The sequence below is a fragment of the Capsicum annuum genome, chromosome 1, assembly GCF_002878395.1.
Source record: "Capsicum annuum cultivar UCD-10X-F1 chromosome 1, UCD10Xv1.1, whole genome shotgun sequence".
Taxonomy (NCBI): Eukaryota; Viridiplantae; Streptophyta; class Magnoliopsida; order Solanales; family Solanaceae; genus Capsicum; species Capsicum annuum.
Genome location: NC_061111.1, coordinates 51,417,830 through 51,430,625, shown reverse-complemented (window position 1 = coordinate 51,430,625; position 12,796 = coordinate 51,417,830). Strand labels below are relative to the sequence as shown.

At 35.8% G+C, this 12,796-nt stretch overlaps 1 long non-coding RNA gene across 4 annotated transcripts in view; it reads right to left on the bottom strand.

Annotated features, from left to right (window-relative positions):
• LOC107854691 overlaps positions 1 to 8,791 on the bottom strand; it is a 58,657-nt gene extending 49,866 nt beyond the window's left edge. For all 4 annotated transcript variants that reach the window (XR_007057659.1, XR_007057648.1, XR_007057666.1 and 1 more), the window contains exons 1-3: positions 8,469 to 8,791; positions 7,687 to 7,819; positions 7,528 to 7,603 (exon numbers count right to left, since the gene is read on the bottom strand). This is a non-coding gene — a long non-coding RNA (uncharacterized LOC107854691). The remainder of the gene's footprint in view (positions 1 to 7,527; positions 7,604 to 7,686; positions 7,820 to 8,468) is intronic.
• Between the last annotated feature and the right edge of the window lie 4,005 nt (positions 8,792 to 12,796).

The following is a 12,796-nucleotide window of genomic DNA, read 5'->3' as shown; positions in this document are numbered from 1 at the left end:
GCAATATGTTTTCACCCATAAGGAGTTGAACCTTAGGCAGAGGCGGTGGTTAAAGTTGTTGAAGGATTATGATATGAGCTTGTACTATCATCTAGGTAAGGCTAATATGATTGATGATGATCATACAAAGATATCCATATGCAGTCTTTCATATGCTGAGGAAGGAAGGAGGAATTTGTAAAATGATATTCATTATCTTATTAATTTGGGATTCCGACTCTTAGACTTCGAGAATGAAAGTTTGTTCATCCAAGAAGTAGCTAAATCATCCCTTTAGGTAAATGTAAAGGAAAATTAGGCCAGAGATCCCATATTGATGCATATTAAGAAAGATGTTGGTCAACAAAAGATTATGGATTTTGATATTAGAAGTGATGGTATTTTGAGATACCAAGGTAGGTTATGTGTGCCAGATGTGGATGGTTTGCAAAAAAAAAATCTTGATGAAGGTCATACTTCCAGGAATGCCGTTCACCCTAGCTACACAAAATGTATCATGATCTCATGGAGATTTATTGGTGGAATAACATGAAATGAGATGTTACTAACTTTGTGTGTTTAAACTTTCAATATGTTAACGTGGAGCATTTGAGGCTAGGTGGTACCTTCTAGAACATAGTTTTTCCCTTATGGAAATGGGAAATGGTCAACATAGATTTTGTTATAGGGCTTCCACAGTCTGGGAACCAATAGGATTCTATTTGGGTAAGTATAGATAGGATAACCAAGTGTACTTACTTTTTGCCTGTGAGGACTAATTATTCTTGAGATGATTATACGAAACTATCTATTCAGGAAATAGTTTAATTACATAGGGATCCAATATCCATTATATCTGATAAAGGTATTTAATTCTCTTCTCATTTTTGGCGGTTATTTCAGAATGGTTTGGGTACCAAGGTGAACCTTAGCACCGTCTTCCACCCTCAAATGGATAGACAACTAAAATGTACCATTAAATCTTTAGAAGATGTTAAGAGTTTTTGTGATTAAATTTAAGGGTAGTTGGGTGGATCACTTGTCTCTAATAGAATTTGCCTATAACAATAGCTACCACTCTAGCATCCAAATGGCTCCTCTTGAGGATCCTTATGGAAGAAGGTGTAGGTCATCAATTGGTTGGTATGAAGTTGGTGGAACTCATTTATTTGGACCTGACCTTGTTTATCAGGTGATGGAGAAAGTGAAAGTCATTAGAGAGAGACTTAAGACTGCCTGAGTCGCTATAAGTCCTATACCAATATTAGAAGAAGGGTTTATGAATATGGGGTTGATGATTAGGTATTTATAAATGTCTTCCCTATGAAAAGAATCATGAGATTTGGGAAGAAATGGAAGCTCAATCCTCACTTTATAGGTCCCTATCAGATTACGAGAAGGATTGGAGGAGTTACGTATGAGTTAAATTTGCCTGCAAGTTTAGCTTCTATTCATCCTGTATTTTACATGGAGATGCTTAAAAATGTATTGGAGATCATTCACTTGTGTTGCCAGTTGAGGAAGTTGGTGTGAAATATTCTTTATCATATGAAGAAGAAACCATAGATATACTAAGAGATAGCTTCAGATAAAGTATTGTGGAGGAATCTAAAAGTTGAGGAAGCTACGCGGGAGTCGGAAGATGATATACGTGCAAGAAACCCATCATTCTTTGAATCCACAAATAATGATATAGAAGGTATTGATCTTATCCAACTCATTTAGTTTATGTAATATGTTAAATCATGCTTGATGTGTTCCGTGTCATCATTTAGGGACAAATGATCCCAAGGATGGATAATATGATGCCCCACATTTTATGTCACTCAAATAATTCATTGAATGAGACCTTAGGACCTCTTTATTGATGTTTAATCATATCAAGTTGAGTTTAATGGGTTGGGGTTGGTCAAAACCTAAGAAAATGGGTTTGCATTGCGAAACGTGCACCCTGCAATGACACTGCACCATGGAGGAGATGCAAATAGGCACTACCCCAGGTCCGCTTTGGGCCCACTCCATAGACCATGAGGTCCGCGATAGGTCTGTTTCACGGAACATGTAGTTCACATTGGGGCTACGCCGCGAAACCCCCTCCCTTACGCCAATTTTCTCCGTTTTATTTTATTTTAAGGGAATTGAGCTATTTTATCATTATTAAACCGTTCCTACTCATTTTTGGATGAATTAAGGGTCTTAAAAATGTTATATCACCTCTGTAGAATGCCTCAATATCATTCCTTAAGCAAGAAAAGAGAAACTACCTAGGATTTGAGGATTTTAATCTCCAAGGGTCAAATTTCTCTATGTTTATTCATTTTCAAGGTATGTGGAACAATCCTAAATCCCATGAGCTTAAGTTTATCTTGCTTTAAAGATATATAATTATGAACCCCTTTTTAAACTAAAATTTTTGGATTTACTATACGGTGTTTCCATAAATTTGAATATAATCGTGTGTATGTATGTTATGAGTTCCGAGACGTGATTGAGAGAATGATTTATGAAATTTCCTTCTCATGATGAAATTTATTATCTTGATATGTTATGGGTTATTCAAATGGATGATTGAAATATTGAGTTTAAATATTTTTCTATCACTTATGGACTCATATTGTTTGAACACCAAATTAGAGGGTGTTTCTAGATTTATAAATGCTCATGTTCCCTAACAAAGAATTATATCTAATTGATGAAAAAGATGGCCACCATTTGTGTAATGACCCTTCAGATCATTTTCTGTATTCCTGCTTAATTTCAGCATTATAGATTTTTTATAGATGTCCCAAGTAATTTATGACTTGTTGGAACTGATAGTCCAGTTATCGGGTAGTCCGTTTGATTTTTAGAGCCAATTTCCTGTTTAGAAGTCTTCGCGGATCCTAAATGGCTGTCGAGCAAAAACTTCAGCAAAATGATTTTGAATGCAAATTTTAACTGCGTCAGTAGCTCTGGAATATCAATTTTAGGCTAGGTGGACACTTTCTTTGGGTCCCACTTCACTCGAGCTCATTTCGACCTATTGGTCGAAAAGTCAAAAATTGAAAGATATTAGTGTGGGCCCACAAGTTTCCTAAATGACATCGGATGGTAAATCTGACTTCATCAATGCATCCAAAACATCGAAATTAGTGGGGTTACAAGTTTGTTTGTGAAAAAGGGAGTTTGACTGAGTCTGGGAGTTTGACCTTGCGGATCCCATTTAAGCTCTATAAAAAGGCCCTTTTCATCAATTTTGGGCATTCTTCACTTCCTTTGAAACCCTAGCAGCCCTAGAAAGACTTGGTAGCTTCAAATTGACTATTTGGGGTGAACTAAAAGCTTGTTTAACATTTATATTTGTCATTAACAATGAATTTGAAGTAAAAATCCTTCCATTTCATACTCTAATTTCTTGATTTTTTTACCAAAACCCCAATTCATTTAAGGGTTTTATTTTATCTCAAATAAGCTTGTTTTACACTTGATTCTTGAGGGCTATTATTCCCTAGTAGTGTATGAACATTGGGTTGATCTCGAAAACCTATTTTTCTTATGTAGGACCCACTTGGGGGTTTTTGGTGTCATTTTTGGATCTGAAGCACAATGGTGCAATATGGGTATCAAAATTCTCATAACGATGTGTAGTTTGTGTTTTTGATAGCTTGTCACCTAGAAGAAACTTCTTGGAAGGGAAAATCAAAGGGCTAGAGGTTCGTGGGGTTTTTTAGATTTGAGGTAGGTTAGGCTTACTTGTGTTAAATTGAGCTTTATTATAGTAAGATTTTGATATCTTGTTGAGATTGGGATTGGATTTAGGTATCGGTATGATAAATGGTATATTTTGGGATTAGTTGAACTACTTAGGCCATTGAGCTCGTATAGTGTGAAGCTTGACCTATAGCTTAGAACCTTGGCTAGTTGGACTTGTTGTCTCATGAATAGAATGAGAATGCTCTAGTTGTACTAAATAGATAGGAGTGAACTTGTTCACTCATTCTAAGAGTAAATTGACCTTAAATATGCTTATTTGTGAAATTACTTTAGATGCCTCGAATGAATTAAGGGTAATATTTGAGGAAGAATTGTGCCATAGGACTAGTGTGGGTTGATAAACCTCTAAGACATAATGTAGATGATGTATTCTAGTACCGGGTAGAAATTAGACTTGAATGGATATTTTGGGATATTAGAAGCGGAACTTGTCCGGCTTAAGCTTTGATTGTGTAAATTGTTAGTGACCTAGATATTTGTTAAATGCCTAGAATATGCTTTTGAGAATGTGATGGTTAAACCCGGTGAATAGGCTCTATTCACAATGTTGGCTTTAGAAATAATGTGTATATTAATTGTCATCTTTTTGAAACTGTTGATTAGTAATGGAAAGCCTTGTGAATAGAGCCTATGACTATGCTATCACTTGAATTATTGGCTTGTTGTTATGTAAACATTGGATTATGTTATTACACATATTATGTTGAAGCCTAGTGACTAAACTAATATTTGTGCAAAAGAATCCCTTAATCATTGTATTATGAATCATGCATATAAAGGGAGATTCTAGAAAGTAGAATCTTGGCTAGTTATTAACCATGCTAATAATCATGTTAAGCCCGATAATAGACATATATATATGTGTGTGTGTGTATATTGATGTCATGGTGAATATATTGATATTGTGATGATGCCCACCAAGGTCGGAGGATATATTAATATTATAATGATGTCCAGCAAGGTCGGAGGATATATTGATATTGTGATAATGCCCGGAAAGGCCAAAGGATATATTGATATCGTGATGATGCCCAGGAAGACCAAAGGATATATTTATAGAGTGATGATGCCCAAAAATCCCAGAGGATATATTTATATTATGATGATGCTAGCAAGGCCGGAGGATATACTGATATTGTGATGATGCTCGGCAAGGTCGGAGGATATATTGATGTTGTGATGATGCCCGATAAATCCGTAAGAGGTAATTACGACATAATGATGGATGGTGATTCCGGAGGATATATTGATGTTATGATAATATTAGGCATTGCAAGTATCTATATATATATGTATATGTGTGGTCATTCCTTTGCATGATTACTCCCCGTATGTGTATTAAGAGTATGATATTGTCCTTAGAAGGTTTTCTACATTTCCCTAGTAATAATTACTTATTAGGTGGCGTGGCTCATGTTAAGGTAAAATAGTGAGTAGAAAAAGGACATGTCGTATAATTATTATAGACTAATCTATAAAAAAGAAATATTGTGTAGAATTAAGGTTTCACCTAGTGGATATATTTGGTTTGCATAGACGGATTAATTATGGAATATTTCCTAGTAATATAAGTTATGTGATAACTAGTTGGCTATTAATTGACTTTATACTTGAATGACTAGAATCCTAGAATACTAGTTGGTGAACCTTGTTTAGTTAAGATGTGGTAACAAGTAAGTATGATTGTTAAATAGCTTAAGTATGATTGTTAAATAGCTAATGATGATAATAGACTTAGCATTATTGATGATTAATGATATTGATGTCTAATATGTATTGTCATTGGTTGTCTAAATAAGGACTTATAGATTTATGGTGTAAACTTGTAAGAGGCGTGGGTTAATAGATAAATAAGTTTATTTGGTGATAAATAACCCTTGTTCCTATATAATGACTAGTGCGCCTTGATAACTAGAGTTGAGCCTTGGTTAAATGGACTATGGTTTAGTATTGCACCTTTACTAGATGTGAATATTGGCAAATTAGTGGATTATAATTAATTACTATGTCTTGAATAAGGAGTTATATAATCGCATAGGCTTATAAATGATGGTTTAAATGGCTAATGAATTAGTAACTTGATAATAAGTAGTGGTTTGTTATATATGAATAGATGAAGTACTTTGATGAGTTTGATGTCCAAATGATCATATGATATTGATTATGAGTATGATTGTGAGTACTTGACTTTCGTAAATTCAATGGTGGCAATTGATGATAGTCATAAACTTGGAAAGTGACCATTTATGCGGAATGTGGTAAATCGTAGATGTTGATGAGTTGGTTATATGACTATATGCTTGATGATTTGATCTTTAATGCACTCTCTGGTGGTATGGGATGCCGTGATGAGTCCCTTTACTTTATATTTCTTATGTGTACTCCTCGGTGGTATGGGTTGCCGTAGTGGGTTCCATCACTTTATGTTTATAAATTTGTATGTATAACACCTTGATCTTATAAGATTTTAATGGTACTAATGTTGCTTTGCTATTTCGGATCATTTACTTCATATATAATTGTATTGACGCGTGATGAATTGATAAGTCATAATATTATTCTAGTTTGATTATTGATTATATATAGTGATGATCAAGACGATTCAAGTTCAATTTTGTACCTTGACTTGGAGATATTATCTTACTTTATATCATCTTCATAGCATGATTTAGCTCAGTCGGTCGATGATGTCTACTGAGTACCCATTATTTTGGTACTCATACTATATTTGTTGTACCCTTTTGGTGCAGACCCGAGTACTAGTTGTCACAACTGAGTAGAGTTCATGTTGCGTTGATCTTCCGGAGACAGGGTGAGCTCTTGTCTTTCTTATGTCTATTGTATTCGAGAAGAATGTATTGACTATTTTGGACTATTTGAGTTGTATCCTTCTATTGTCAAACTTAGATGCTCTTGTACTGATACTACCTAGTCGTGGTATTGGTAATCGTTTAATGTATTGTCTTATTTTAAAGTAGAAAACTGTTGTGCATAATTTTGTTTGTATATTTTGACCCGTGTTGGGTATTTCTACTAGGTAACCCATTGTCTTAGCTTCGGGTTACGGTGCTGGCTTACCTACTGGTGGGTTATAGTAGGTTCCATCATGAATCGTAAATCGGGTTTTGACAATATGTTAAAGTATTGATAGGAGAGTGTTCTGGCATAAGTTTTCATGTGCTTTTCAAATAATAAATCTATTGTGATGTTTAAATCCTTTGGTGGTCATTAACTTGCTTTAAATGAAAAAAAAAACTATGGGCATGATAAGAATATGATATGACATGATATGGTTTGAAAGTCTAGGTATGACGATAACTAATGTGAAATACCCGTAACATGAAAGTAGACAATGAGAATAGCATGAAGCACGGTTTTAAAAAGGTTAAAAGTGGGCTTAAAGAGAGTTAGATGGTTACCCGAAAAAGGCACAAATTCAAATAACTCGTTGCCCAAAATCGTGGTTGCCGACAAGGGACTTATTATCCCCTGAAATAGGGGATGTGTACTTAAATAGGAGATTTTACCCTGGAGACATCCCTTTGGAAAAGTACAGATCACGTACCCCAATTCTTGCGGCAAACTTGGATTGGGGCATGGCCACCGAGTCAAGGGCGGATTCTATATAGAGTTTTTAGGGTTTTCTAAATATTGAGCTTGGTTAACTTATTTTTTTTTTATTTTATGAAACTAAACTGACAATTTTTCTAATGACCGGATGAATCACCGAAAACATCCGTAGTAAGTAGTAACCTATAAATGATGTCCCAAATATTTGAGATGATGAGCCCATACCTATAGCATGTAACTATCAGTAGGATCATTTGTCTCCATTTGTGACCCTTGTATAGACATAAGAATTTCCATCAACCTAAAAAAAATCAAGAGTAATCACTATGCTTGAAAACTGAACCAATTCAAAGAAAATACATGGACTGAAGTAATCCTATATACCAAGTCATGTAACGATTAGCTTATGCATACGACCATGCTTTTTTGCTGTCCGACCCAAAAAGATTGACACCTCTTTATACTTGATAACTGATTCTGCGTTCCCATTTGCATCTGAATACTTGTAGATCATTACCTATTGCAGCAAATGGGACAATGATGTTTATTACCAAATCAAATTCACTAAAAGAGTATACATCAAGAAACAAACATCATATAAAACAATGATTATGAGTATCACAAACTCATAGATAATCACTTCCATGATCACATAACCATGAAACAAAAGAATAGTAATTAACCAAAAAACTTCTTATGATGCAATTCATTGAAAAGAGCACTAAAGCATCTAGTAATTATAAACTACTATAAATGCAAGCAACAATAAAAGTACAGAATGGCACGTAAGGACAATCCACACACATCCATTGCAACAGAATGGCCCTGTTAGAAAAAATTGTACAAACTTGTATATGGAATGTAAAATAATCTATGCCAGAAATATACCGAGAAAACAAAGAAGATAAGAAAAATAAATGAAGTCCCAAAACTATCATTAATCAAACACAACTAAGACAAGAATCTAGAATCAAGTTACTACAAATTCTTCCAACAATTCTTAAATTCACTCAATAAAAGATATCCAGCATTTTGAGAATTTTCTTAGATTTAAATGAAGAAACTGAAACTAAAAGGAAAAAATTCAGAATCAAGAATATCTTTATTGCTTCTATTGAAATTTAGGTAAGAAATAAAAGTTATCAAGAGTGTTTTCATGTGGTTACCAATTCTGGCATTTTGTGGGGGGAGGGGGTAATGGAGGTTAACTGTATTAGTGCAGTGAAGATCTATTGGTCGTAGGTACGATGAATTTTTTCGGTTGGTGTAACGGTGTTCCAAGATAGAACAATGGTAAAAGGAGGTTAATGATGATGCTCAGAAGGTGGTGTCATGGCTGATTTGCATGATGATAGGGGAAGAAAAGGTGGATGGCCAGTGAGTTTTGGTGGGGGAAATAGGGAAATGATGGAGACAAAGGGAGACTAGCGGTGGCTGGAAGAGTTGTTTGTTAGAGACTAGGGTTAAGGGATTGTTCAAATTTTACATATCATTTATAATATAGTCCAATTTTGGTAGTGTTTTAAAACTATTGGCGAATTTTGGTAGCATTGTTTTTTCAGTTGTATTTGCCCATAATTAATTCAAAACCTTGTCTGGTGTTTGTGTCAAATCTTCAGATTAACATAAAAAGGAAATAAAGAGAATAAAAGTGAAAATGCAAATCTTTAGATTAACATGAAAAGGAAATAAAGAGTAAATAAAAGTGAAAATGCACTTAGGATATGAAAGCTTATGCTAAAATCTGTGGTGCAAAATCTAAACAGGGAATTTTTTTTCTCATACCTTTGAGCAAGCTAAGCAATTGCAATGAGCACAGCGTGATTATTCTACTACTCGACAGGAACAATACTATTACCACCCGATGTTGTAGACAACATATCCAAACTAAAACACGCTGGGTTTTGAATCATTAGAAATTTCTTGGGTTTTGGACTCACTGGACATCATACGACTTGGTGTACTCGTCGTATGGCGTGATATGGTTTTTTTGGTCTTGGTCATATCTTAAACAGAGTGGATTGGTTGGTTTCTTCCCAAGTTACGGCTGGGGTATACGAGTCGTACCTTGGGGTACGAGTATGTTGCTAATCATATCTTGTCCATTATTGGATGGTTGGGTTTTTGTTTCTGGAATGGATACGGTTTACAGGTACCAATTGTATGATTAAGTACGAGTGGTACTTAGGAGTCGTATGTTGGTCAATGTGGTAGATTGATGTTCTGGTTAGGATACGAGTGGTGGATACCAATCGTACCCTAGGGTACGGGCCGTGAGGTGGGTCGCCCTCCTGCAGGATTTTTATGCAGTTTAAGTTGGGGGTAATCTAGATGTTTCCCCTCTTAACCTATTATGATCCCATGACTTATAACTCACTTGGGATATCATTTACCCTATTATTCTAATATTAAACACTCTAAACTCTCTCAAAATCTCTCAAGGCTCTTGGGTTAAGCAAAGGCTATGATTTCATCAGTAGGAGGTCAATCGAGTCTCTTAAGGGTGATTTCTTCTCATCTTCTTCTCAATCTAAGGCAAGTTACTCCCCCCTCATTGTTAGTTACAACTAAAGGCATATTGATGAATTATATTCAAGGTGCAAATTGTGATAATGTTTGGGTTTTGAATCATACTCTGGGGATTTGGTTAAAATGGTTTGTTATGTTCTTACCATGACTTTTACTTATAGTTTTCATATTATAATGATGGTTTGAACACTTGGTTGCATGGGAATGGTTAATTTGTACTTACTTTTGGCTTTGGAAACACTATACCCCCAACATGTTTTATAAAATGCCTATGAGAATGCTTTTACTATATTGTTGGACTTTTAATGAAACTATTTCATGGTACAACTTGGTAATGGAACCCTAAATGGTATAGATGGTTTAAATGGTTTGGAATAGTTAAATGGTAAGTTCTTGGTGGTCATGGTTATAGTTGAATTGAACATCCTAGTGGGGTACAAGGGAATCCCCAAAGCAAACATGATCATGAATATCTTGTGGGGTATATGGGAATCCCCAAACAACTAAATATTGAAATCTATGGGTACATACAAATCCCTTCTTCTCTAAGAGTTTGGCTAAGGAAATTTCTTCCAAGCTATAGTCGATATAACGATACCACTAGTTATATCCTTAGATAATAATAAATGAAATGGTAGTTTGATTGTGTGGTAATGGTTTAAATTCGGCAATAATGATGGGGTGTGATAACTAATCGTGAAAAGTGCGAGTCCAATGGACAGACACTGAAAACTCATGTTTGCCAAAATAAGGGTTGACCATGACGAGCCTATATGATCCTTATGGGGTACATAGGACTCCCCTAAGTACACTTGTATATATGTTTCATAGAGAGCGAAGGGTACTTGGGAATCCCCTGCTCCTGTGGTATCTCCGGTTTATGTGGCTACACATATCGAGGACCATTCAGGGGATTACACTGGACCCATATAGCCTATAGGTAGTTCTAGGATGGTTAAGCTACACATACCCATGTTAATGGTTTTAAATGCATGCGAAACCCATTTTCTTTTCCCGATATGGTTATATATATGTGTATGGTTTATGGTTTTGAATTCATATGGTTGTTTACTTGGTTTTTATGGTTAGGATTATTTTATCCTTATCTTGAGTACTTGCTAGCATTCACCCGCTAACCCGTCTTTGAGCGGTTGTATCCCTACGCGATGCAGGAACCAGCCAATCTACTCCTCTTGCTTAGTAATCAAATTTAGGATTGGCTATTGGATTGAAGTGTTGAGTTTTCATATTTTGAAAGGATCCATACCATATCATGGATGCCTTCATATACTTTAGTTATTTTATGGATATTGGTTTTGTCTATAGTTGGGGGCATGATCTAATCAGATATTATTTTTCTTTTGGTTAGAGGCTTTGTTGAACTACTATGGGTAGGTATGGGCAGTGTTGGCAGTGGTGTCAGCCTTAGTATTGACATTGGTATAGGGGCTGATACCGTGTGACTAAATTTATAATTATTCCATCCTTTTATGTTATGTTATAGACAGGAACGTGCTATTATTTTTGTTTTGGTATGGTTATTAGTTGGGCATAGGATGGTTGGACTCGATTGGGTTGGTCATGGTCATGGACCTATCCTAGAGTCTGAATTGGTATAGTTATGTTATCTTGTTATATGCTTGAAATTCAGCTGACTCAGGGAAGGCAGATGGAGGTTGGGTTGGGTAACAGGGTTGGTGTCCGATCCTTGTCAGACTTAAGATGCCCAGTATGATAAGGCCCTAGTTTGGATCGTGTTAAGCTGGTATAAGAGCTTTAGGTTCATGGTCAATTGGGAGTCCACAAAGTCGTATTGAGTACAGTCTCTATTACAAGTGTGTAGTATGCCATACTCATAAGGGAGAGGCTACAAGGCATTTAGGAATGTTTCAATTTCTTGTTGTCTTATTTCAAGCTATAGAGTCTAAGGTCTTCGATTCTTCTAGTTTTTGTTTGCTTGATTTTCATATCGTGCATCCTCGACGATCTGAAGATCATGGAATCTCTTCTATCCTAACTAGGGATAATGTTGATAGGACACGCTCTACTCAGATGATCTATACTCGGTCTAGGGGTCTCATCCCTGATTATTCTATAGTTCCACCGGTTCCTTCCAGTCCTCCTTAGGCTAATATGAAAAATGTAGAGTTTTATCAGTCGATTCATATGATTGCTCGGTTTGTGGCTTCTCAAACTAAGCATGGTGTATCTGGTATTTCATCTTCTAAGTCCATAAGGGTTGGCCAATTCATGAGGTTGAGTCTTCCAACCTTTACTTGTATTAAGGTGGAGGAAGATCCTTAGGGTTCAGGGTAATGCAGACCATGAATATGGATAGGGTGAAATCATCTTATTAGCTAAAGGATGTGACGTACAAATAGTATGAGGAATGGGACAGGCCAAGGGGTGATGATGATGATATTGATGAGTCATCTTTGTGGGAGGATTTCTCTAATGCATTTCTGGACAGCTTCTTTACTCAAGAGCTTAGGGATGCAAAAGCGGAGGAGTTTGTTAATTTGAAGCAAGGGAATATGTCAGTCAAGGAATATGCCTTCAAATTCCACTAGTTGTCTAGGTATGCTCCAGAATTAGTATTGGATATGAGAGCTAGTATAAGAAAGTTTTCTTTAGGAGTATCTCTGGATTTGATCCTTAAAAGTAAGACATCCTTACTGATTAAGGACATGGATATTTCTAGATTTGTTTTCCATATATAACAGGTGGAGGAGAAGAAGATGAAGCAAGCGGAGATAAGGGAAAAATAGGGGAAAAATAGTTAACAACCAAGTGGTAGGAGGGTGGTAAGTGGCCAAAGATGAAGTGAGGGAGTTCTAGTTTCTTCTCCACAGCTAATGCTCCCTACCTGAAGCCTTAGAGTGAGAACCATCAGCAGGGTGGTGAGAACTTTTGGTAACAGGGTGAGCAATCACAATCGAGTAAGGCACAATCATCTACATTATAT